Source organism: Schistocerca serialis, chromosome 8, assembly GCF_023864345.2.
Source record: "Schistocerca serialis cubense isolate TAMUIC-IGC-003099 chromosome 8, iqSchSeri2.2, whole genome shotgun sequence".
NCBI lineage: Eukaryota > Metazoa > Arthropoda > Insecta > Orthoptera > Acrididae > Schistocerca > Schistocerca serialis.
In genome coordinates, this window is record NC_064645.1 from 71,816,641 (window position 1) to 71,840,609 (window position 23,969).

General features: G+C 45.9%; 1 protein-coding gene across 1 annotated transcript in view; it reads right to left on the bottom strand.

The window, feature by feature from the left end:
- LOC126416693 (uncharacterized) overlaps positions 1-23,969 on the bottom strand; it is a 1,289,338-nt gene that overhangs the window by 459,429 nt on the left and 805,940 nt on the right. The window lies entirely within an intron of this gene.

The following is a 23,969-nucleotide window of genomic DNA, read 5'->3' on the forward strand; positions in this document are numbered from 1 at the left end:
GACTGTTACTCAGGAGAACGTGGGTGATAGTAGGGGAAGCTCTACCGATGAGCGTGACGAACGCGAGTTGCAACTTCCTGAAACTGCGTCTCACGACTGGTTTAGTCCGCTGAATAGCAAGGACGTTGATTCAGGCAGTGATACTGAGGGCTCGGGGGACGCAGGGAGTACAGGATTAATACATAAGTATGGATGATCCAGCCTAAGAAGCCAGAGTGTGTTGGAACAAAACAATGTCCGACGATTATCAAACGGTTCATTCACAAGTGATCCGACGGGTGCGCGGAGACGGCACTTGTCCAGTTATCGAAGGGTTCCTCAGAACAGAGGAGAAGAGTCGCATTTTCAACCACAAAAGGACGAGGACCAAAATGCGGCTACTGTCTAAAATATTACGGACCTGTAGCAACAGATGCAAACGGTAGACTTAGAGCAGAGCAGGGAGGTAAGAGAGAAGGTAAAGAATCTCGGCGTCAAAATAGAGAAAGAGATTGCCATCATCAAACGAACGGCAATTGAAGCCAAATTAATTGCGAAAGGTGCAAGGAAAATAGCTAGAGAAACTCGGGACAACACGCAAAGCGCGGCAAAAGTAGGAAAGGACATGTTATCAAGGCCTTAAAGCCGGATAACACGTGTTGAAGAAAAGCAACAAGAGCAACCGGACATAGGGCCTAACGAGATGTTGAAAGAGAAGGTTCAAATGGTTCAAATGGCTCTGAGCACTATGCGACTTAACTTCTGAGGTCATCAGTCGCCTAGAACGTAGAACTAATTAAACCTCACTAACCTAAGGACATCACACACATCCATTTCCGAAGCAAGATTCGAACCTGCGACCGTAGCGGTCACGCGGTTCCAGACTGAAGCGCCTTTAACCGCACGGCCACACCGGCCGGCGAAAGAGGAGGTGGCGATATTAAAAAGAAATTTAGAGGACGAGGTAAAACGTCTCATTACAGAGACATCAGGGAAGGAGAAGGGTGTAATTACTGCGTCGACTGAACCGTCACTTGCCGGAACACAGATAACCGCTTCACGGTGTGACAAAGTTGACACTATAAGCAACGGGAGCCACGCCCTGATTCACAGCTCTGAGCTAACGACCGAGGTAAACACGGACAGCGCGCAGCAGTCCAGTGAGCACAACTGTTGTCGGCTGATTAGATGTACCGAACAACTGTCGAACATAGAGAGGGGGAGAGATGACGATAGCGTGTCGGAACGAATTAGTCCACGTCCCGAAGTTCATACGAATCGTAAGAACGGTCGAAATGATAACTGGAATGATGACCTGTTTGACTACAAGCATTTTGTATCAGTCCGAAAGTTCCATCACTACAAGGACGAAGGTAATAGCTTGCATCCAAAAACTTTTATGGGACAATTCGAGTTATCTTTGCCCCACACTGGCCATTGATGTACCAGCTGGATTTTGTGTGCTCCCATACGGAGGGCGCGACCGCTGAGTACACGAGAAATGTAACGAAGACGAGCGTCTCGTTCGAAGAATTCAAAAATGCCTTCTTGGGTAAGTATTGGTCTAAAGAAACCCAAGAAAGGATCAAACAAGAAACTATGATGTCCAGAGATATGGAAGGGGCAGGGTACCGGAGTTCGGTCAAATTTTTTGAAAATATGACAAAAAGGAACCAGTGCCTAGACAACCCATGTAGCAGTGCGGAAATCATCAGATTATGCTACATGAAACTTCCCATCTCGTATCAACAATCACTTGCCGATCGTTGTGGTAGCGATACTGAGGTATTTAACGGCATTTTGCGCGACCTGGAATTCGCATTTCAAGAAGAACAGGCGCGGGAGAAAAATCGACAGCGTGAACAAAATAACAACCGTCGCAATAATGGACCCCAGTGGGATAGTAGGCCAGCACCAAACTACAACGGTCACAATCAAAATAAGAGTAATGACAACTCTACAACTCTAAAAGAAGGTACACGGAAGAAGTGCGACACTCTCCGGTGCAACATAGTAAACCACAAAGGACCTGGGGCGGTAATCAGCAATCGGGAAGCAACAGGAATTATGGTTACCAAAATAACAACCAGAAAGAGGTTGAAGTCCGCCCTCCGAAGCTTGGTACATCCCACCTTAATGGGCAGGATTACGAATGACTAGACCAGACCGCGGACAGGAGTTGCAAAACGTCCGCAACCTCGGAACTAGTCAGTAACATAAACATTATCGAATACGAGAATGTCACCGAGTTACTCCTCGAAGAAAAGGAAGGGCAACAAAATAAAGAAATATACCCAGTAGTCAAAATCAAAATAGGTGACTTAACGGTGGCCGCTATAATTCATAGTGGAAGCCAGCTTTCAGCGATCTCAGAAGAGGTATTTAAGACATGTAAGAATGTGCTGAACCCACCGACTCTTGCCACACAAAAGATGAAGGTCAGGGGTGCATTACTTGGAAAGCGTATAGAAATATATCAAAAGACACGTTTAGAATTCGAATGTCAGGGACATCTGTTGACTGGTATCCATTTTGTCATTCCTAAACTGTCCACCGTGATTATAATTGGTATGAATTTCCTATCAACAAACAAAGCCATAATCGATTTGGGTCGAGGAGAAGTCACATTAGGAGAGGGTGACAAAATCCATCTTCGTTTCGATGAACAGGGAATCCCAGGGCAGGTACAAAAGAGCTGTCTCAGACTACAGTTTCCAAACCAGGAGGAGTCAACAGCTGAAGCCGACGGCGGACATGACAATCGAGATAGTACTTCGAAAGAAGCACAGTTAGCAGAAATACATAAGGAAATAAGCGAGAGATTGCAGGGCATATAGGTCATAAGAGACGCAGACAAAGAAGGTTTAGACAATGTGCTAAGAAGGAATATTGAAGTTTTTCGCCCCAAGACGGGCTCCATAAAGGGCTATCAATATAAATTTGACGTAAAGAGGCACAAACCGTTTCAAGCACCGTCGTACCCGATTCCGAGGGCGTACCGGGATCGTGTTTTTATCGAACTCCTGCGGATGCAGAGGGAGGATGTGATAGAGCCAACAAAGCCACAATACAAGAACCCCCTCAGGATCGTAGACCAAAGGAGCGGGGAAATTCGACTTGTGTTAGATTCCCGGCAGATCAATACGATCATAGTTCCGGAAACCGACAGACCCGAGAGGCTCGATCAGTTGCTGCAGAAATTCCATGGAGTTTCGGTGTTTTCCTCTCTGGATTTGAAATCTAGCTTCTGGCAAATCGAGTTGGATCCAGAATGCAGAAGATACACGGCGGTCATCGCATTTGGTAGATGCTATCAATATAAGAGACTCCCCTTTGGCCTGAATATTTCGTCTGCAGCATTTATAAGAGGATTAGGAACAATTTTGGATGAGGGGTTAAGGGAGAGAATAACATGTTAATGATGATATCCTCATTGCGGAAAAGACATGGGAATCCCACAACAATCTTCTAGGAGAAGTGATTTCCAAATTAAGAAAACTTGGGGTGACGGTAAATATAAAAAAGTCCTGTTTTGGAGGAAGACAAGTACATTTTTTGGGTCATGTCATCTCAGGGGAAGGAATTATGCCAGACCCAGAGCAGATGAGGGCAATCGCAGAATTTGCAACGCCTACCACAAGGAAACAGCTGAGAGCCTTTCTCGGTGTCGTGAATGTTTACAAAAAGTTCATATATATAGAGGCAATGGCGACACCATGACAGTGTCAATTAACCAGAAAGAATGCGGCGTGAGTATGGGACAATGATGCAGAAAGCGAATTCAGTATGCTAAAATCAGCTCTGGTAAAGGCTCCGATTCTGTCACATCCTGACCTGGCGCATGACTTCTGTATGGCCACGGATAGCGCGAAAACTGGGCTAGGAGTAATGGTCTTCCAAGAATATGAAGAAGATGGAGTGAAGATACACAAAAATATCGCGTTCGGGAGTCGGGTGCTGAATAAAAGCGAACGGAACTACTCAGTAACCGAACTGGAGGCCCTCACGATAGTGTAGGGGTTCCAGAAGTTCAAGTACTTTTTATTCGGACGTAAGACACATGTCTATACCGATCATAGAGCTCTGGAGTTCTTACTTACGGCCAAATTAACGCATGGGAGGCTTTCGAGATGGATTGCTGTCCTCCAGGAGTTCAATTTCACAATAGTCTACGTACCGGGACCCACAAATGTAATAGCGGATGCGCTATTCCGTTCCCCTCTGGGGATAAGCGGTTATCAGGCTGAAGAACTGGAACAAGAACATTTCTCCTTGTTCTACCTACGAGAAGTGGCATTTGAAAACTATATCACAGTGACAATGCGTGATATTGGGCGAGAACAAGACAAAGATCCTGTGCTGAGAGGAATAAAAGAAAAGTGGAAAGATAGAACGCAAGCCAGGCTCAGGCAGCATTATCTGTTAAGAAAGGGGGTCCTGTTTTACAGAAGAAATCCGTGTGAGGCGTTGTGGGTCGTGTGTGTGCCAGAGGAAGTAATAAACAAACTCATATGGTATACACATCTCAGTTATCCTCACTTCGGACCCAGCAAGTGCTTCTTGAAACTAAAAAGCGCCTGTCACTTCAAAAACACGGAGAGACGAATACGCAAGGTTCTCGCGGTATGTAAGAAGTGTCAGAAGGCGAAAACAAGTACTGTAGCCATGCAGCCGACTCTGCACCCCATTATTCCGTAGAAATGAAGAAAAACAGCGGCGACGGACTTGATGGGTCCGTTACCAACCACACAGAGGGGTTATAGATACATCATGGTGGTCTCAGAATTAACGTCTAAGTATGTCACCACGACACCATTCAAAAGAGCAACCGGGACAACGGTGAGCAGGGCGCTACGTAGAGATTTCCTGGCACAGGTAGAGCCAGTAGAGTATGTTTTGTCGGACGATGGGCCACAGTACAGGCCGGAGGTATGGAAGAGAACACTTGAAAGTCATGGAATTAAACCAGTTTTCATATCCCGCTTCCACCCCAGTTCTAATCCCTCTGAAATAAAAACGAAGGATTTACGAAACCTTTGCAGATTGTACTGCAGTAAGTAGCACGCCACATGGGACATCTTCATCAAAGATTTTCAGGAAGTAATTAATGAGATACCCCACAGCACCACACTGTTAGCTCCAATCTCGGTACTAAAGAACCAGGACCCGCCGGATAGGCTCCGTCAGTTAGTCGAATTTCCTCCAAGAACGCGACTGGACCAGGAAAGGGAGGTAATGACAGTGGCACATAAAGTGCCCTCCGCCACACACCGTTGGGTGGCTTGCGGAGTATAAATGTAGATGTAGATCTAGAACACGGCAGCGACGTGGGACCGTCGTGGAGAAAGGCCTACAAAATATCCGACGTGCTGGCGAGAAGCGCAAAGCACGAACGGATAAAGGGGCGCGAGTATGACAATTTGTGGTTGGGGAAAAGGTACTCATTAAGACACACCGACTGTCAAACAAGCAAAGGAAGTTGTGCCACAAATTCTTCTTCGCGTATAGTGGGCCTGTGCGCGTGCGGAGAATAGCGCATGCTAACGCATTGGAAGTAGAATCCATAAAAACAGGAAAATCGCTGGGAGTGCATCCGATAACACATGTAAAGGCATTTGTGGAATAACTGCAGACTTTGTACATGGAATTGTAGTAAATATAGGATTAGAATAAGGATTTTGTTAAAGTGTCTTGTTTGTTTGTGTATATACTGATCTTAGTGGTAGAATGTCTCGTTTATATGTGCCTATATTTTGTGTTTTATTATTAATAATGATGTTTCGCCTCTCGATGTTGTGAAAGTGAAGCACTAAATTATTTTGTAAAAACACATGATTAAAGAATGGAATACAAGTATATCTGGGGGTATCCCTAGAAAATGATAGCTTAGTAACTCTGTAAATTACAGAAAAGTTCCCGTAATTGTATCTCCGTCATTGGAGAACATATTTAAGGTGGCCAATCCCTTAGGTCGTGACGAGGACGCACCGACGCATCTCGCATGCCCGTGAATACGTAAGGGGTGGACAGCTACGCGCAGTTGCGTGAATTTGCGCACCCAGTGCATGTTAAAAAGAATCGGATGTAATTATCTACAGAGCGAACAGCAGCATTGACACGCCAGAAATACTTGTTGATGCCAAGATAGTGTAACAACTGCGAGTGTGAGCAGTGAGCTATATTTGTGTTGTGCCATTGTGACAGTGCTAATCCGAAACATGTTCACAGGCCTTAGAAAACCATTCGTGACAAAAGGAGAAAACGGGAAGAAAATAAAGGAGAGAAGAAGTGTCGCAATAGAACACGATAAAGGACGCTATCCAAACATCCAACAAAAATCTTGGTAAGACTGACACATGTCTAAGTTTGTTGTGTTTTATACATGTTCGCAGGCACCATAAGAGGGACGTCTGCCACATAGGGAATTCAGAAGAAAAAACAAGATTAGGGAAAAAAAGTAGTAAATAGTAGATATGTAGTCGGGTTGTCCAACACCGTGTTAGTCGTAGGAATTGGTAGTTAGAAATGGTGATGGGATCCTGTCCAGATAATCTCGATTCCCTATCCCTTGATTGTGTATGTGTGTGAACGGCTGTGAAGCATGTTGTCTTGTACATTTAATGTTTATGTATAAAAAAGAAATTCAGTTACATTTCTATTCGAATTGATCCTGAAGCTGATTTACAAACAAGTAAAATTATTCCTTTTGTAATGAAATAAGTGCATTGTCTTCAATCAAACGCAAAAAAAAGTATGGTACTGATGGTTAAACATCAGCACTTTCCATGTACTAAAATTAGTTATCTTAGTTTGTTAAGGTGGCGTAACTGAGCGAGAGGGAGTTGAAGCTACGACACCTGGCACACCACACACGAGCTGACAAGGAACGAGGACGACAGCAATGAGGGGAGCACACAGCTGACGATGATGATGGCATGCAGACCACGCCCTGAATCGACGGGCCGGTGGTCAACTTAGCAGCCAAGGAGAGGTGAGATCCAGCATTTCTGTTTACAACAAAGAGGTCGGTCCTGGTCTCTGTACACAGTGTGGATCGGGGGCAGCAATGAAGTGGTACAATGGAGTGACAGCCCAGCTGTCCTTTTGTGCCCAATGACACCAACTTTGAGGGCCAGTGCAAAAAAAAAAAAAAAAAAAAAAAAAAAAAAAGGCCTCTCCTCTGATCACGGTCCCTCCCTTGCCCTAAAGCGTCTATAGAAGGAGCAATGACCTGTGGCTGAGCTGCGAGAGGTCACCGATCATAGATGCACCGATGGGATCTTGGGCCTGTCGGACAAGATGTCGATAACGAGCTCTTAGGTGAGAGCCATCCTGCCTCAAGAAGATGCGGGTGCCTGTGGCGCCATCTCGGTAATCAACGTTCCTCTCTTCTCAGCCGTTAGTCATCCTTCAACTTGCTAGTCAGAACTAATGTCACTTCCGTTCTTGCAAGAAACTTGCGCAATGTGTGTGAGTGTATCAGTGTGGATTCAAATGAATAACATGCACCTCAAAAAAAAAAAAATAAATAAATAAATAAAATAAAGTACTCATTTGTTCTGTTTATGAATTAAATTATAAGAAGGTTATGATTTTATAAATGTGCCATTTGTTAAAACGTCATATATTTGTCATGCCACGTCTGTTTGTGTTAGAATAAGATTTGATACTTATACCTTGTTACAAATACACAACAGTGCTTGCTCAATACGCAATGATTCTTGTCATTTTGCTTGTGTTATATATATATATATATATATATATATATATATATATATATATATTTTGTGGTGTCACCGCCAGAAACCACACTTGCTAGGTGGTAGCTTAAATCGGCCGCGGTCCATTTAGTACATGTCGGACCCGCGTGTCGCCACTGTGTGATTGCAGACCGAGCGCCACCACAAGGCAGGTCTCGAGATACGGACTAGTACTCGCCCCAGTTGTACGACGACTTTGCTAGCGACTACACTGACGAAGCCTTTCTCTCATTTGCCGAGAGACAGTTAGAATAGCCTTCAGCTAAGTCCATGGCTACGACCTAGCAAGGCGCAATTAGCCTTACATAGTTTGATAGTTATCGTATGAAATGTCTCATCAAGAACACTTGCACATCAAAGAATAAAGGATAAGTATTCGAGGAGATGCATACTTTTCTTATGAGAATTCACTACTTATCCTGTTCCAGAATTCACTCCCGTCTGCGTTAGATAGCGTGTGCATTTCGGCCTCCTCTACCTACAAGGTGTTGGCACATTTGCCAACACATCATTGGCGACGAGACAACGGAAAGGGTCTTGTTCTTTCTAATTGCTTACATTTACTTGTGTCATGGCTTCGCCAGATGTACTGTCCGAATTTTATCGCTTGCAGATTCAGCAGGCGCAGGCGTTATTGGATGCCCTTGGACAGCTCGTCCAGGGTCAACGTGCCATTCAAACCGATGCGGCAGCCGCCGCTTCACCGCTACCGCAGCCACAACATGCAGTTGCACCGCCGTTTCGCAATTTTGATGCACAGCAAGAGACCTGGACTGAGTGGTCCCGCCAGTTTGGATTTCATCTCGCCGCCTACAGAATTGAAGGTAACGAGCGGCAGACTCACTTATTGTCTTGTGTCGGCGTGCAAACGTACCGTGTGATAGTGAAATTGTTTCCCCGACGCGACATAGCAACTCTGTCCTACGAAGAAATTTTGTCTGCTTTAGATGCCTATTTCAAAGAAACAGTAAATAGCGTTGCAAAAAGGTATACGTTCTTTCGTACAAAACGTACGGCCGGTCAAACTAATCGGGAGTGGGTTGCAACTTTGCAAGGCCTTACTAGGGATTGTGCGTTTGAATGTGACTGTGGCCTTCGTTATTCAGATACTATGGTGCGTGATGCAATTGCACAGAACGTTTCTGATGTTCGTATCCGGGAGCGAATTTTGAAACTAGTTAATCCCTCCCTTCAGCAAGTGATAGACATATTAGATAGACAAGACACGCTTGACTGTGCTCAGGAATCTTTTGAAACTTCGCCAGCCGTGTGTAACATTAACCGGCTCGCCGTGCGCGCTACGCGGCCCGGTAAACTGCCCTCGCACACGTCTGCACAGCTGCCGCCACGCTCTAAACCAGGTGTGACGCGCCGGCATACAAACGCAGTGAAATCTTGCCCGCGGTGTGCTACTAGACATTCGCGTGACAATTGCCCGTCACGCCAAGCTATATGCTTTTACTGTAATAAGAAAGGACATGTTGAAAGTGTTTGCCAGAAAAAGCTCAGATCAGACACTCTTAATCATTCCAGGCCCTTTGCTTCGCGCCGGAATTGAACCAAGGACACTCAGGCTCGTGGCCCTTCACCCATGGACATACATGTCGTTAATTCCACTTCGTCCAGTGCCACTGTCTCTAACAGTGACTGTGTTCGTCCCATACGACGTGTGCGTCGACGTCGCCGGCGATCGCGTCAATTAGCAAGTAATTCTGTACCGGTGTCTATTCAAGTTGCACGAGACAGTCGCTCTTGTCGTCCGCAGGACAATAAACTTTTTGTAGATTTGGACTTTAATGGCAAGGTCATACCATTCCAGCTCGATACCGGAGCTGCAGTTTCATTGCTCAATCACGACACGTACAAACAACTGGGCGAACCTCCGTTGCGTGCCACAAATGTTCAGTTAAAAAGTTATTCAGGACAGCAGATCCCTGTGTTAGGACAGTGCACTCTTCTTGCAACATACAAGGGACAAACAAAACTTGTGTCATTTTACGTTCTTCGTTCTTCTACTGCAGTGAACTTGTTTGGTTTAGATTTATTTCAATTGTTTAACATGTCTATAGTAAATATTGTCCTATCAGTGAACCAGACTGTGCCTTCAGACAGTGTTTCTCGTCTGTGTGAAGAATTTGCAGACATTTTTGCACCGGGCTTAGGTTGCGCTAAAAACTATGAAGCACATTTGGAACTGAAAGTCAACGCGCAACCGAAATTTTTCCGAGCGCGCAATGTTCCTCACGCATTGCGTGATGAGGTCGCAAGAACATTACACGATTTAGAATCACAAGGTGTAATTGAACGTGTGCAAGCTTCTCTCTGGGCCTCGCCCTTAGTAATTTTGCCAAAACCTTCCGGAAAACTGAGACTTTGTGTGGACTTCAAGGCAACAGTGAATCCACAACTCGTGATTGCAACTTTTCCCTTACCCCGCCCGGAAGATCTTTTTGATAAACTGTGTCCGGGTAAATACTTTTCGAAGTTGGACCTAGCAGATGCGTACTTGCAAATCCCAGTGGACGCCGAATCCCAGCGCGTCTTGGTGGTTAACACGCATCTGGGTTTGTACCGATTCAAAAGACTGCCTTTCGGGTGTGCATCCGCCCCTGCATTGTTTCAGCAATATTTACAAACTGTTTGTGCATCGGTCCCTACTGCTGCGAACTATCTGGACGATATTGTGATCTCCGGAAAGACAGCCGACGAGCATTTAGCACACCTACGAACATTATTTCAGGTATTGCGACAAAATGGTCTTCGCTTGCGGAAGGACAAATGTGTGTTTTTTGCTCGTGACTTACCATACCTGGGACATGTCATCAATGCCCAAGGCATACATCCGAGTCCAGAGCACCTCCGTGCCATACAAGATTTGGCTCCGCCACAGAATATGACACAGCTACAGAGTGTGTTGGGTAAACTTAACTATTATCATCGCTTTCTGCGCAATGCCTCTTCTATTTCAGCTCCGCTTCATAGCTTAAGCCGTAAGGGTGTTCCGTTCGTCTGGACGACGGAATGCGAACGCGCCTTTCGGCAGTTGAAATCGGCGTTGCTTTCTAATACTAGCCTTACGCCATTCGATCCCCAGAAACCCCTTTTGTTGATGGTAGATGCATCGGATTTCGGGATCGGTGCTGTGCTTGCGCACAAAGTTGGCTCGTATGATCGCCCTATTACCTTTGCGTCCAAATTGCTCTCAACTGCGCTACGAAATTACTCACAGATAGAGAAAGAAGCTTTGGCTCTCGTGTTTGGTGTTACTAAGTTCCATGATTTCTTGTATGGTCGTCACTTTACCATCATCACAGACCACAAACCTTTGACGTCGCTTTTTCAGCCGACCAAGCCTGTACCTCCGCGTACGGCGCATAAATTCATTCGCTGGTCTATTTTCCTCTCGCAGTACCGCTACGATATCTTGTATCGGTCCACTGCTAAGCACGGAAACGCCGATGCGTTGTCCCGTTTGCCTGTTGCTGAGGATAAAGCATTCGATTCTTCCGAACTTGCTTGCATGTTCATTGATTCGGAAACCGATGAAGTGGTCGAATCGTTTCCGATTGATTTTCGTCGTGTCGCTACAGCCACAGCTGCTGACCCTGTCCTTGCTACCGTTTTGCGTTTTGTTGCTACGCAATGGCCTTTGTCAAAGTCTCGGATCGAGGATCCGTTGGTTCGCCGATTTTTTGCTCATAAGGAGAGACTTTTTGCTCGACGTGGTGTTTTGTTGTTGCGTTCTGATAATGATAAGTCCAGAGTCGTGGTCCCACGTTCGTTACAGTCCTCTGTTTTACGGCTTCTTCACCAAGGACATTGGGGTATAGTGCGAACGAAACAACTTGATCGTCAGCACTGTACTTGGTTCGGAATCGATGCTGCAATTACGAATATGTGTTTTTCTTGCATGGCGTGTGCCGAACAACAATCCGCACCGCCGCGGAAAGTCTTTGCTTGGCCAAAAGCCACTTCCCCTTGGCAACGCTTGCACATCGATTTTGCTGGTCCATTCTGGAATGCTCGATGGTTGGTTCTGGTAGATGCCTTCAGTAATTTTCCTTTTGTTGTCCGTATGTCTTCCACGACGTCCTCTGCCACCATCAAAGCGTTGTCTGCTATCTTTTGCATTGAACGTCTTCCGCAGACTATTGTTTCCGATCATGGCCCACAATTCATGTCCGCAGAATTTCAGTCATTCTGCCAGGCCAATGGTATTCAACATCTGATATCCGCGCCGTTTTCGCCTCAGTCAAACGGTGCCGCTGAACGATTGGTCTGGACTTTCAAGTCACAGATGTTGAAGTTGAAAGAGTCGCATTCTCGGGAGGACGTGTTGTTGCTCTTTTTGTCATCGTATCGCTCTCAGCCCCGAGATGGTCGCTCGCCGGCTGAGTTGCTCCACGGTCGTCCTCATCGAACCTTGATGTCTTTGCTGCATCCGCCGCATAAGGTTCCAGTGCAGCGGCAGACTCCTGCTTTTGCTCCAGGCGACGTTGTAGTTTATCGCAACTTTCGCGGTTCACGGCGTTGGCTCGCAGGGCGCATTCTTCGCTGCATTGGCCGCGCGATGTATTTGGTTTTGGGGGCCTCTGGTGAGGTGCGTCGGCATCTCAATCAGCTGCGCCTCTGTCGTCGCACGGGTTCTGCCGCTCCCCGTCTGCTTTCAGCGACGGTGCCGTCCGGTCAGCGCCCTGGGGACCCATCTACTGGCTCGCCTCATCCCCAGGTGTTACCGACGATGCCTTCCATTTCGCCCCATGGCGACGCGCCGCTGCAGCCGCCGCCGCCGCCGCCTGTTCTCCCGCCGGCGCCGCCCGCATTCGACGCTTCGCTGCAGCCGCCAAGCGCCTCCCTGGGTCACGCGCCGCCGATCGCTTCCCGTGACCAGCTGTCCTCCGCCATGGAACTCTTGCCCGCTCCGGACCACATGACGTCATCGCGCGTCGGCTACCCCGACGCAATGGAGGTCGACCCTTCGGCCCCTCCTGTCTCTTTACGGTCGCATACACCGCATGTTGACGTGCACCCTGGACTAGGTTTTCAGGCGTTTCCTAGCTCCCCTCGGACCGAATGGCCGGGTGCGGGTGGCACAGCCTCGCCTGTTGTTAGGCTCCCCACCTCATCGCATACGTCAACATGGGGTCCTCCCCACGGCGGGCGGAAGCCTTATAACACGACCGTTCGCCGATTTGCGGGGGAGGAATGTGATGTCACCGCCAGACACCACACTTGCTAGGTGGTAGATTAAATCGGCCGCGTTCCATTTAGTACATGTCGGACCCGCGTGTCGCCACTGTGTGATCGCAGACCGAGCGCCACCACAAGGCAGGTCTCGAGATACGGACTAGTACTCGCCCCAGTTGTACGACGACTTTGCTAGCGACTACACTGACGAAGCCTTTCTCTCATTTGCCGAGAGACAGTTAGAATAGCCTTCAGCTAAGTCCATGGCTACGACCTAGCAAGGCGCAATTAGCCTTACATAGTTTGATAGTTATCGTATGAAATGTCTCATCAAGAACACTTGCACATCAAAGAATAAAAGATAAGTATTCGAGGAGATGCATACTTTTCTTATGAGAATTCACTACTTATCCTGTTCCAGAATTCACGCCCGTCTGCGTTAGATAGCGTGTGCATTTCGGCCTCCTCTATCTACAAGATGTTGGCACATTTGCCAACACATCATATATATATATATATATATATATATATATATATATATATATATATATAAAGTACATGTGTGTACACAATCCAGACACTGGACTGGGCCAGACGTTGTTGACTTGTGTAAAGATAACACTTACACCTTGCGCAATATAAACGTCCAGAGACAGACACAAAAAAAACTTTCATTTATAAAATGACAAAGGGGGTTCACATATAATTTAATGAGAGAAACTAATGTCAACTTCACAAAATGTTACACGAATATTGTTCATGTATGTTTTTAGTAATTTAAGTCGAGTAGGGATGGATAACTGAGAGTGAATGGACCTTAAGTTATAATTGCAGGTCTTGCCATTCAAATGACAAGCACAGAGGTGCTTAAACATGTGTATTTGCCCTTTGCGACGTGTGTCCTTGTAATATAATTGTAGTTTTCTTTTGTGTACTCTGAACAATAATTATCTCAGGAATCGGCAGAGATTAAAGTAAAATTAGTCTAAATAATGACCACGTCTTTAACACTAAATCCAGTCATTGAAGGCAGGTACCCTAGTAATGAGTGGGATTGTGCATCAGAGAGGAGGCAGTGGTAATCAATCGGCGGTAACTACTCACACAAACGGATTAAAAATACCAGTTATGGAGATATTAATTTTGTACCACAGGTGGTAACACCACAGGAGTCATCACCTGTACTACAAGATTCATTTGAAGAGAGGGGCTATGTACGATGGTAAGAACTATGCCCCTTACATGAACCCATTAAAGATCACCTAACTCACGTTGAGCGAACAGTAGGGTTGAACAAAATGACTGACAAGGCACAATGCATCTTGTAGAGAGTATAGTATGGACGTATTGGAATAATTAATGTCGGGTGATGGTTTTAAAGTAATTCACACGGCACGAAAACTTTGTAGAAACGAGTCGATTTACTGGACGCTAGTCTACCCTAGGGAAGTATTTAGAGTTGACCGTGGCCGGTTGGGGAACAGCGAAGGAAAGCGACAATAGGCAGCTTAGGGTGGCTCAAGCTCTGAGAAAGCAGTAACGCGGTGCGGCCTCCAGCCGCCTTAACATGAGTGACAGAATGGGTGGTTGACCCCGAGCCCATGCTGGTGTACTGGGAGCAGACGGAGAACTTGTACACCTGTTGATAAATGTCCGTTGTCCCGTATTCAGGGAAACATGCGAGAAAGCCGCGCAAAGCTACGGTGGAGTGGTCAACAGCGGTCAAAATATGTGCGTTCGTGACTACAGCAACTTCATGCTGAATTCACGGTCCGAAGACTCTGAAGTACATCAGGTGAAGATCGACAGAATGAAATACTCCGGCCTCTGATGGGAACATAGGACCGAGGAATTTGAAGTACTGTCCTGTGGGTCAGAATTCCAGAAAAATTGGTGTTTGTGCAGACGGAAAACTTGATGGGTGGCCAGGGAAGAGCTAAATAGAAGAAGTTGAGAGGAAGGGAAATTTTGTGGGAATTTGTTCACTTCCCAGAGCAGGCATTGGTCGGCGCTGGGAAGCGATGCATAACTATCGCGACTTGCGCTGCAATTGGCGCAATTGATTTTTCAGGAGGGGAAACCGAGGCGAAGAGCGGACTATGAGAAATCTCTGCAGTGGTATTCTGTTGCCAGCTTGCCTAGAGTGCGGACGTGGCGTTCTTTGCTCAGCTTGCCTGAGAAAGAGTGAGCGTCTCTGCAGTTTAGGACTTAGCAAACGGAACGATTGAGCTTAGAGATATGAAGTTTCGGTTCAGCTATGTACTGAGCAAGATAGCTAGGAGTGAGAAGACGTGCGCAGCCTTGCGGCACCACGAGGTCGGTCGACGTCCGCACAACGACGCCGCTCCGCCACTCTGTATTCGGTGATATTGCGCCCGCTCCGGCCATTGATTAATTTGCTTGATCACGTCGGCAAAGTTTCCACGAGGATTTCATGGGCCATGTATTGTGAAATTCTTCTCGCACTTCGCATTACGCCTGGGTCAGTCGATAGGAATTACTTTTGATATATCGCGCTTTACTCCACGCAAACGCAATTTATTGTCAGTGCCTGATAGGAGAGTCATGTAATGTGATGATTGAAGGTCGTGAGTTAAAATAAATCTGTGCTAATCGACTGCATCTCTTTTTAAACAAGTAGTTGAAATCCCAAGTCACTTTCTTAATTAATTTTATGTTCAACATTTGCATCTGTGTTCAATAGCTGATTATAACATCAATGTGCACCCCGATTTAATTAAATGGGGTTCATTTCTGAACCAATTAATGTCAACATTGCCACCGCAGTTCAGTCAGGAGTCACAGGGCCTTATTACTTTCTTTGCGTTATCGGACATTGCGGCAGTTTTGCACTCTCTGTTGATCTGTTAGTCAATTACCTGGCGTGAACACACACCAATGCCAGGTAAGTGATGGGTGGGGTGCTACAATATTTCAACCTATTTCAGCCTCAATTACGCATCTTTTGTCGACTTACATTTTAATAGGTACCTGAAGATGGGGCACATGTCCTCAAACTGGATTGTGCACTCCTTTTCACAAACAAATAATATTTACAACTGTAGCGGATATTATCAATGACTGCTTGACTTCATTGGACTGCTCAATTACACAAGAGGAGTAATAAAAAAGTCGAACAGTTAACGTTGGATGTATTTTGTGTCGCTGGAGAACAATGGCTGTAGGATCAGCTTTAGTTGTGAGCCATTTCTTTTACTCTCCCAAAGCAGCGACTCGCGTTGCACCGTCGTCCCGAGGGCCGGCGCCAGCTCGTTGGAGAAGGAGGCGGTGGCATTAGGTGAGACGCCCGCCCGTGAGGAGGGTGCCTCGGGGACGTCGGGCGGCCGCGGCGCTGCGTTATCCTCCCAGGGAGGGCGCGGGTCCCCGCGGGATTATCGCTGCGGGATCAGGTGTGCCGCGAGCCGGCCAATTACAGCGGCCGCCGTGGCTCGGCGCTGCGGTCGCCTCATCCGGTTTACGATGCCCACAGGCCGAGCCAGCTACTCCCGATGTCGGCCGGCACTTGTGGCCCGATGCTCCGCGGGAGACCAAGTGGCCCGGGTCACCTTTTACGTTCGTTCCGTCAGCTAATAACGCCAACGCTACTCTGGTCTCTGCTGCGCCTGCCACCGTATTTACTACAACTACTACTACACTACTGGCCATTAAAATTGCTACAGCAAGAACGAATGCAGATGATAAACAGATATTCATTGGACAAATATATTATACTGCAACTGACATGTGGTTACATTTTCATGCAATTTGGGTGCATAGATCCTGAGAAATCAGTATCCAGAACTACCACCTCTGGCCGTAATAGCAGCCTTGATACGCCTGGGCATTGAGTCAAACAGAGCTTGGATGGCGTGTACAGGTACAGCTGCCCATGCACCTTCAACACGATACCACGGAATATCAAGAGTAGTGACTGGCGTATTGTGACGAGCTAGTTGCTCGGCCACCATTGACCAGACGTTTTCAATTGCTGAGAGATCTGGAGAATGTGGTGGCCAGGGCAGAAGTCGAACATTTTCTGTATCCAGAAATGCCCGTACAAGGCCTGCAACGTGCGGTAGTGCATTATCCTCCTGAAATGTAGGGTTCCGCAGGGATCGAATGAAGGGTAGAACCACGGGTCCTAACACATCTGAAATGAAACGTCGACTGTTCAAAGTGCCGTCAATGCGAGCAAGAGGTGTCCGAGACGTGTAACCAATGGCACCCCATACCATCACGCCTGGTGATACGCCAGTATGGCGATGACGAATACGCGCTTCCAATGCGCGTTCACAGCGATGTCGCCAAATACGGATGCGACCATCATGATGCTGTAAACAGAACCTGAATTCATCCGAAAAACGACGGTTTGCCATTCGTGCACCCAGGTTCGTCGTTGAGTACACCATCGCAGGCCCTCCTGTATGTGATGCAGCGTAAAGGGTAACCGCAGCCATGGTCTCCGAGCTGACAGTCCATGCTGCTGTAAACGTCGTCTAACTGATCGTGCAGATGGTTGTTGTCTTGCAAACGTCCCCATCTGTTGACTCAGGGATCGAGACGTGGCTGCACGATCCTTTACAGCCCTGCGGATAAGATGCCTCTCATCTCGCCTGCTAGTGATATGAGGCCGTTGGGATCCAGCACGACGTCCCATATTACCCTCCTGAACCCACGGATTCCATATTCTGCTAACAGTCATTGGATCTCGACCAATGCGAGCAGCAATGTCGCGATACGATTAACCGCATTCCCGTAGGCTACAATCCGACCTTTATCAAAGTCGGAAACTTTATGGTACGCATTTCTCCTCCTTACACGAGGCATCACAACAACGTTTCAACAGGAATCGCCGGTCAACTACTGTTTGTGTATGAGAAATCGGTTGGAAACTTTCCTCAAGTGGCCTCACTGAAATTAACACCCTGGTACTGGCACCTCACATCCTGATTTTGGTGTTCTCAGAGACACAGTGGCAGTCACAGTGTCATGTTCACATTTGGAAAAGTTGTTTTATATTTGCACCAAGACACAAACCCCATTACCTGCTCTACGTGAGCAGTCGTTTTATCATTGCGCCCTGAATCATATTCTGAATATCATCCACTGTTCCCTCCTGTAAGTGTAGCAGACACTGTGCCATCACGACAAAAGCACCATTACATACAAATGGATGCGACGGGCTGCAGCTATTATTATCCAAACAGGTTTAAATACTTACTGTATGGAGTAAAATGCATTTATTCTCTTATTACTTCGTGTCCAGTTATCAGCGGTTAGTGTTCTCATGGAGTACCCACAGCAGTGGATGGTGGATTACAACAACTCAACATGCTTTGGATTACATACGATATCGATTACCAAGGTAAAGATAAGCCTTTACAGCCCTGAAATTGATAACGAATAAACAAAAGGAAAAACACTAAATGGAATTGATTGGAGTCATAATAAAAAGAGAATAAATTTTACTCTCCGTGATAGGAAAAATTTCCGAACCATTGCTCTTAAGAACTGTCTTAAGACAGGTTGAGTAGAAATTTCTGAATCATTCCTCATAAGAACTGGCTTAAGATAAGTTGAATATCTGTCACCCTTACTTTTCAAGTGGACGTGGGGGATATGAAAAGAGAGAATGGTACAAGGATAATGCAAAGAATATAAGGAATGGAAGTTCCAGAACTGACGCAAGTATAAACTGCATGGGATTTGCTGATTATCTTGCTCGAAGCTAATAACGTTCGAGAAACCAGAAAAGATGTAAAATCGCAGCTCAGAAAATCTATCATACTATATGGTTTCGGAAAACATACCTTACGCCATTGTAATGTTATGTGTGCCTCACTGCTTTTTTTTTTTTAACAATTTGTGTCTGATTTTATTCTGAGAATCTCACTAATGTATGTAAATACCGTAAATGTAAATTTGATTCAAAAAGTACTTGAAGTGAAGAGAAACGCAGCTGGTCAGCAACAAACTCCTTAGAGCGGAATCCCTGCAACGATAGTACTTGTGAATCTTTGAGTATGGATTAAAAAAAAAATTTTATTTATTAAAAAAACAGAACTGTTAATCTGTATCTTGTGGAAAGAGGACGTGTTGTTAGGACGTCGCTCAGAACGTATTGTTACAATTAATGAAAACTGATATTTTAATGATAAAACCGAGTAAAGTATGTGTAAGAGTTGCCAAACATTTATGTATACAAATTTTCTGGAAGTGAAGAATAGAAATATCTGGTTTTTGGAAAAGGAAGTGAACTTCATTGTCGTCGCCGTCTGTCAATTGACAGAACTTTAAGAGTATAAGGTTCAATAATATACAGGAAAAGAAATGCTCTCTCCATAGTTTTCTTCAATAATTAACAACCTCTCATAATTTCTTAATTACAGTATTTGGATTATGTTCTTGTACAATAGTATGGTACTGAACTCCACTGACCAATTTTGATGTAGCAGGACTTGTAGTTCTTAAGAAGTTTGTGTGCCAAGCAATCTCCTTTTCTCACGAAAAGCAGATTGCTGTTTGATCTTATTTACTTACAACACTGGTCCCTTAGGTATGAAAAGCTACGAAAACTTGGCCTCAAAGCTATCCGCAATACGGCCAAGTAACTAAGAGAGTCGTAATTTAAACCTTAACGAACAATAACTTCTTCCAAATTGTAATACGTCACTAACTGGTGCAGAAGCTGATCATTCAAGGAGGCGGCAACCAAATTTCAGGTACCAGTTACGACTTACAGTAAAAATCTCAATCAAAAATCAGTCTCTCTCTCTCTCTCACTCTCTCTCTCTCCAGACACGTATATCAAGATTCATATTATAAAGAAATATAGTCATTTTATACCATCTCCTCCACTATTAGCAAAGAAAACTACAACAGGAAACAGGAAATCAAAACTGGTGGAAAATATCAATATTTACAAATATTTAGGTGAATTCATAACATACAACCTAAACCAGAAACTGACGTGCCTTACATCTCTCTTCGTTGTCGTATCATTGACTCTTTTCAGAATAAATGGGAACAGTTCGAGTGATATTCGCAGAAGGCTGAAATATCCGCTCGGGTAATCTCTGATTTAATATGCGACTGCAGGCACAGCGACACGTGCGGACACGTCAGTTTCGACGTATTACGAATGTCTTGGTCCTCTCAGAGATGCAAGTTTCGACAGCTGCACGAATAATAGCAGAAGTGGTACTTGCTTGCATGAAATCGATGCGTAAGAAAAGAAGCAAAAGACAGGTCTGGATTCGTGAATGGATAGAAAAAGGTGTCATTCCGGCTACTCGGCGACACGAAACCAACTTCGTAACATGTGGACGGGATTCCATACTATCAGATCTCTCCTCATGCGATTTCCCTAATTTTGGTGCCATGAGGAAGGACTTTCGTGGCCGTCGATTTGCTTCAGACGAAGAGGTGCACGGCTGCGTACTATCATGCTTCCGTAGGCAAACATATTTTCGCGACGGCGTTGACCATCTTTTCTGCCAGCGGGATAAATGCATTGACAATTTTACCGATTAATTTTGAAATAATAAACAGTTTACTCACTGTTTTCCACCTGTATAGTTTTCCTGTGGCTGCTTTTAAATGAAAAAGTGTCACCTGTTGAAGGTTTTTCCTCGTTCATTACACGAAACGGTTTTCACAAGCTTGGGTTTATTAACTATAGGTCATTGACGGTTACGAAACATACCACAGCTGTCATCAGTGCAGTAAAGAATGCAATAATACCTTATTGCTGAAACTGTTGATAAACTGATAGTAATAAAGGACACGTCACTCTAGATATACACCCTTGTCCAAAATTAAAGCAACAAACAACTCTTCCCTCGTCCTGTGTCACGATATAATCATACAAACTGCCAAACGATGTCCGTACGATCCTGTCCTGCATGAAAGATGGCATTCCGGTGAACGGAAATCCACACAAACGGTGACGTCAGGACACCTGTCAAATGGTGTAGTGATTGCCGGGCAGTCCTACATCCACAATTTAAAAGAACAAAAAATATCGTGTGACTAGGGCCTCCCGTTGGGTAGACCGTTCGCCGGGTGCAAGTCTTTCGATTTGACGCCACGTCGGCAACTTGCGCGTCGATGGTGATGAAATAATGATGATTAGGACAACACAACACCCAGTCCCTGAGCGAAGAAAATCTCCGACCCAGCCGGGAAACGAACCCGGGTCCTTAGGATTGACATCCTGTCGCGCTGACCACTCAGCTACCGGGGGCGGACAGATTCACAAATGCCGTGTACACACGTACAGACGGAGCAGTATGGCGCAGAGAAGACGCCTGCCAGTCTCTCTGCTGTGGGGGACCATGGGAAGAATGGAAGCAAAACAGTCGCAAACCGATGTGGCCCTATGTCTTAATGTAAATCTTCTGTCGTTTTTCGGATGAGGCGACAGTTGTAAGAGATCAAAAGTGTGTTCCGAAGACCAGGGGAGGGCCGACCACGTGTGACAACAGAAAGAGGGGGGCCGTTATTTAGCTGTAAGGGAACGAAGGTACCGCCTTAGTACTGCACGGAAACTGGCATCTGATTTCGCAGCGTCCACTGGGTGTATTGCAGCCAGGAAAACGGTGTACAGAACGCTTCGGCTGAGTGGCCTTTACTGTCGGAGAACCTCTGACGCGTCTTCACAGAAGGAAACTTCTAGAGTGGAGCTGTCTAAAAGCCATGTGGACGGTCGAACAGTGGTCCAATGTCCTTTTCACAGATGAGTTCCGATTTGATGTGGACAGTGATTCTCGACGAATTTGCATATGGAGGGAACGTGAAATACTATTTTGGGACCCAAACGTTGTGAAAAATGACTCATATCGAGGAGGATCCCTAATGGTGTGGTCAGGAATTAAGTTGAGAACTCGAAAAGCTCTTCATGAAATTGTACGGTTAAACTGGAAAGGTTTAACTGCCATCAGGTACCGTGAAGAGATCTTGGGACCTCACGTGCGGTTGTTCCGAGGTGCTGTGGTCCCAGACATCATATTGCTGGATGGTAATGTTCGGCCTCACAGAGCACGCACGTCTGATGTTTTCTTGGAAACTGAAGATTTTGCACGCATGGCGTGGCCTGCTCGCTCTCCCGATTTGAATCCAATAGGGCACGCTGGGGATGCATTAGGGAGACGGGTTGAAACACGTCATCATCCACCAACCACTCTCCGAGACTTGCGAGCAGCGCTGCATGAAGAATGGGCGTTGTTGCCAGAACGTGACATTTCTGACACCAATCACGGCCTTCCCTGCCGTTTTTCAGGCTTGTATTGCAGCCAGAGGTGGTCACATCCTAGACTGACCGTATTAATCAGTTGACGGAATGTGTGTGTAAATCCGTTAAGGTGGAAAAAAAGAACGAAGAACGTTTTTGTCTACCATTATGCATGCTGCTATTCTTTATTCTTTATGCAGGATGGTCGGAAACTCCCGTTACACACTTCTAGGACTGTAGATGGGTGCGAGTACATCGTATTTTGAATAGGAACCCATGTCCGGAAACGTCTTCCGAGGAGACTACAGAGCGTCAAAGTTATAGGTGCGGGCGTATGTAAATGTACGTATACACGGGGTGATTCCATGATGAAATTACAGACTTTCTAGGATGAAGGTGAACGATAAATGTATTAATTTAAAGTAAGGATCACTCTACCGGAAACGAACGAGTCGAAAGTTATAAACGAAAAGTTCTGATACCTCTGACAGTTGAATACATGTACCGGTTCTTGTATTGCGAAGAGTGTAGGGCAGGTATCTTTGAGTGGTGACAGTGTGGACAAAAACTAGAAAAAATGTCCAATAAACGTGGGCTCTGAATTGCATACCTGAGGAACTATGACCATTCGTTCTTCTTCGCTAATGTGAAACACATGTTCGCTACTGAGCAAGTGTACATAGCTGTTGAGGTGCGCACTTTAGAGCTCACGTTTAATGGACATTTTTTCTCGTTTTTCTCCACACTAACACCACTGAAAGATACCAACCCGACACTCTTCGCAACACAAGAAGCGTTAGATGTATTCAACTGTCAGAGGGCCGGCCGGAGTGGCCGTGCGGTTCTAGGCGCTACAGTCTGGAGCCGATCGACCGCTACGGTCGCAGGTTCGAATCCTGCCTCGGGCGTGGATACGTGTGATGTCCGTAGGTTAGTTAGGTTTAATTAGTTCCAAGTTCTAGGCGACTAATGACCTCAGAAGTTAAGTCGTATAGTGCTCAGAGCCATTTTTGAACTGTCAGAGGCATCAGAAAGGTTTTCGTTTATAGCTTCCGGCTAGTTCGTTTCCGGTACAGGAATCCTTACTTCAAATTAATACATTTATCGTTCACCTTCATCCTAGAAAGTCTGTAACATCATCACGGAATCACCCCGTGTATACGTACATTTACAGAAGTCCGCGACTATAACTTTGACACCGGCCGGAGTGGACGTGCGGTTCTAGGTGCTACAGTCTGGAACCGAGCGACCGCTACGGTCGTAGGTTCGAATCCTGCCTCGGGCATGGATATGTGTGATGTCCTTAGGTTAGTTAAGTTTAACAAGTTCTAAGTTCTAGGTGACTGATGACCTCAGGGCCCGCATCTCGTGGTCGTGCGGTAGCGTTCTCGCTTCCCACGCCCGGGTTCCCGGGTTCGATTCCCGGCGGGATCAGGGATTTTCTCTGCCTCGTGATGGATGAGTGTTGAGTGCTGTCCTTAGGTTAGTTAGGTTTAAGTAGTTCTAGGGGACTTATAACCACAGCAGTTGAATCCCATAGTGCTCAGAGCCATTTGAACCATTTTTTTTATGACCTCAGAAGTCGCATAGTGCTCAGAGCCATTTGAACCATATAACTTTGACGCTCTGTAGTCTCGTTGAATGACGTTTCCGGAACTGGGTTCCTATTCAAAATACGATGCACTCACTCCTCTCTACAAGTCCTAGAAGACTGTGACGGGAATTTCCGACCACCCTGTATTGTTTACTATCACCTGTTTATACTGTTTTGTGGCAAAATAAACGCAACATTGAAATGTTTCGGTTGTTGG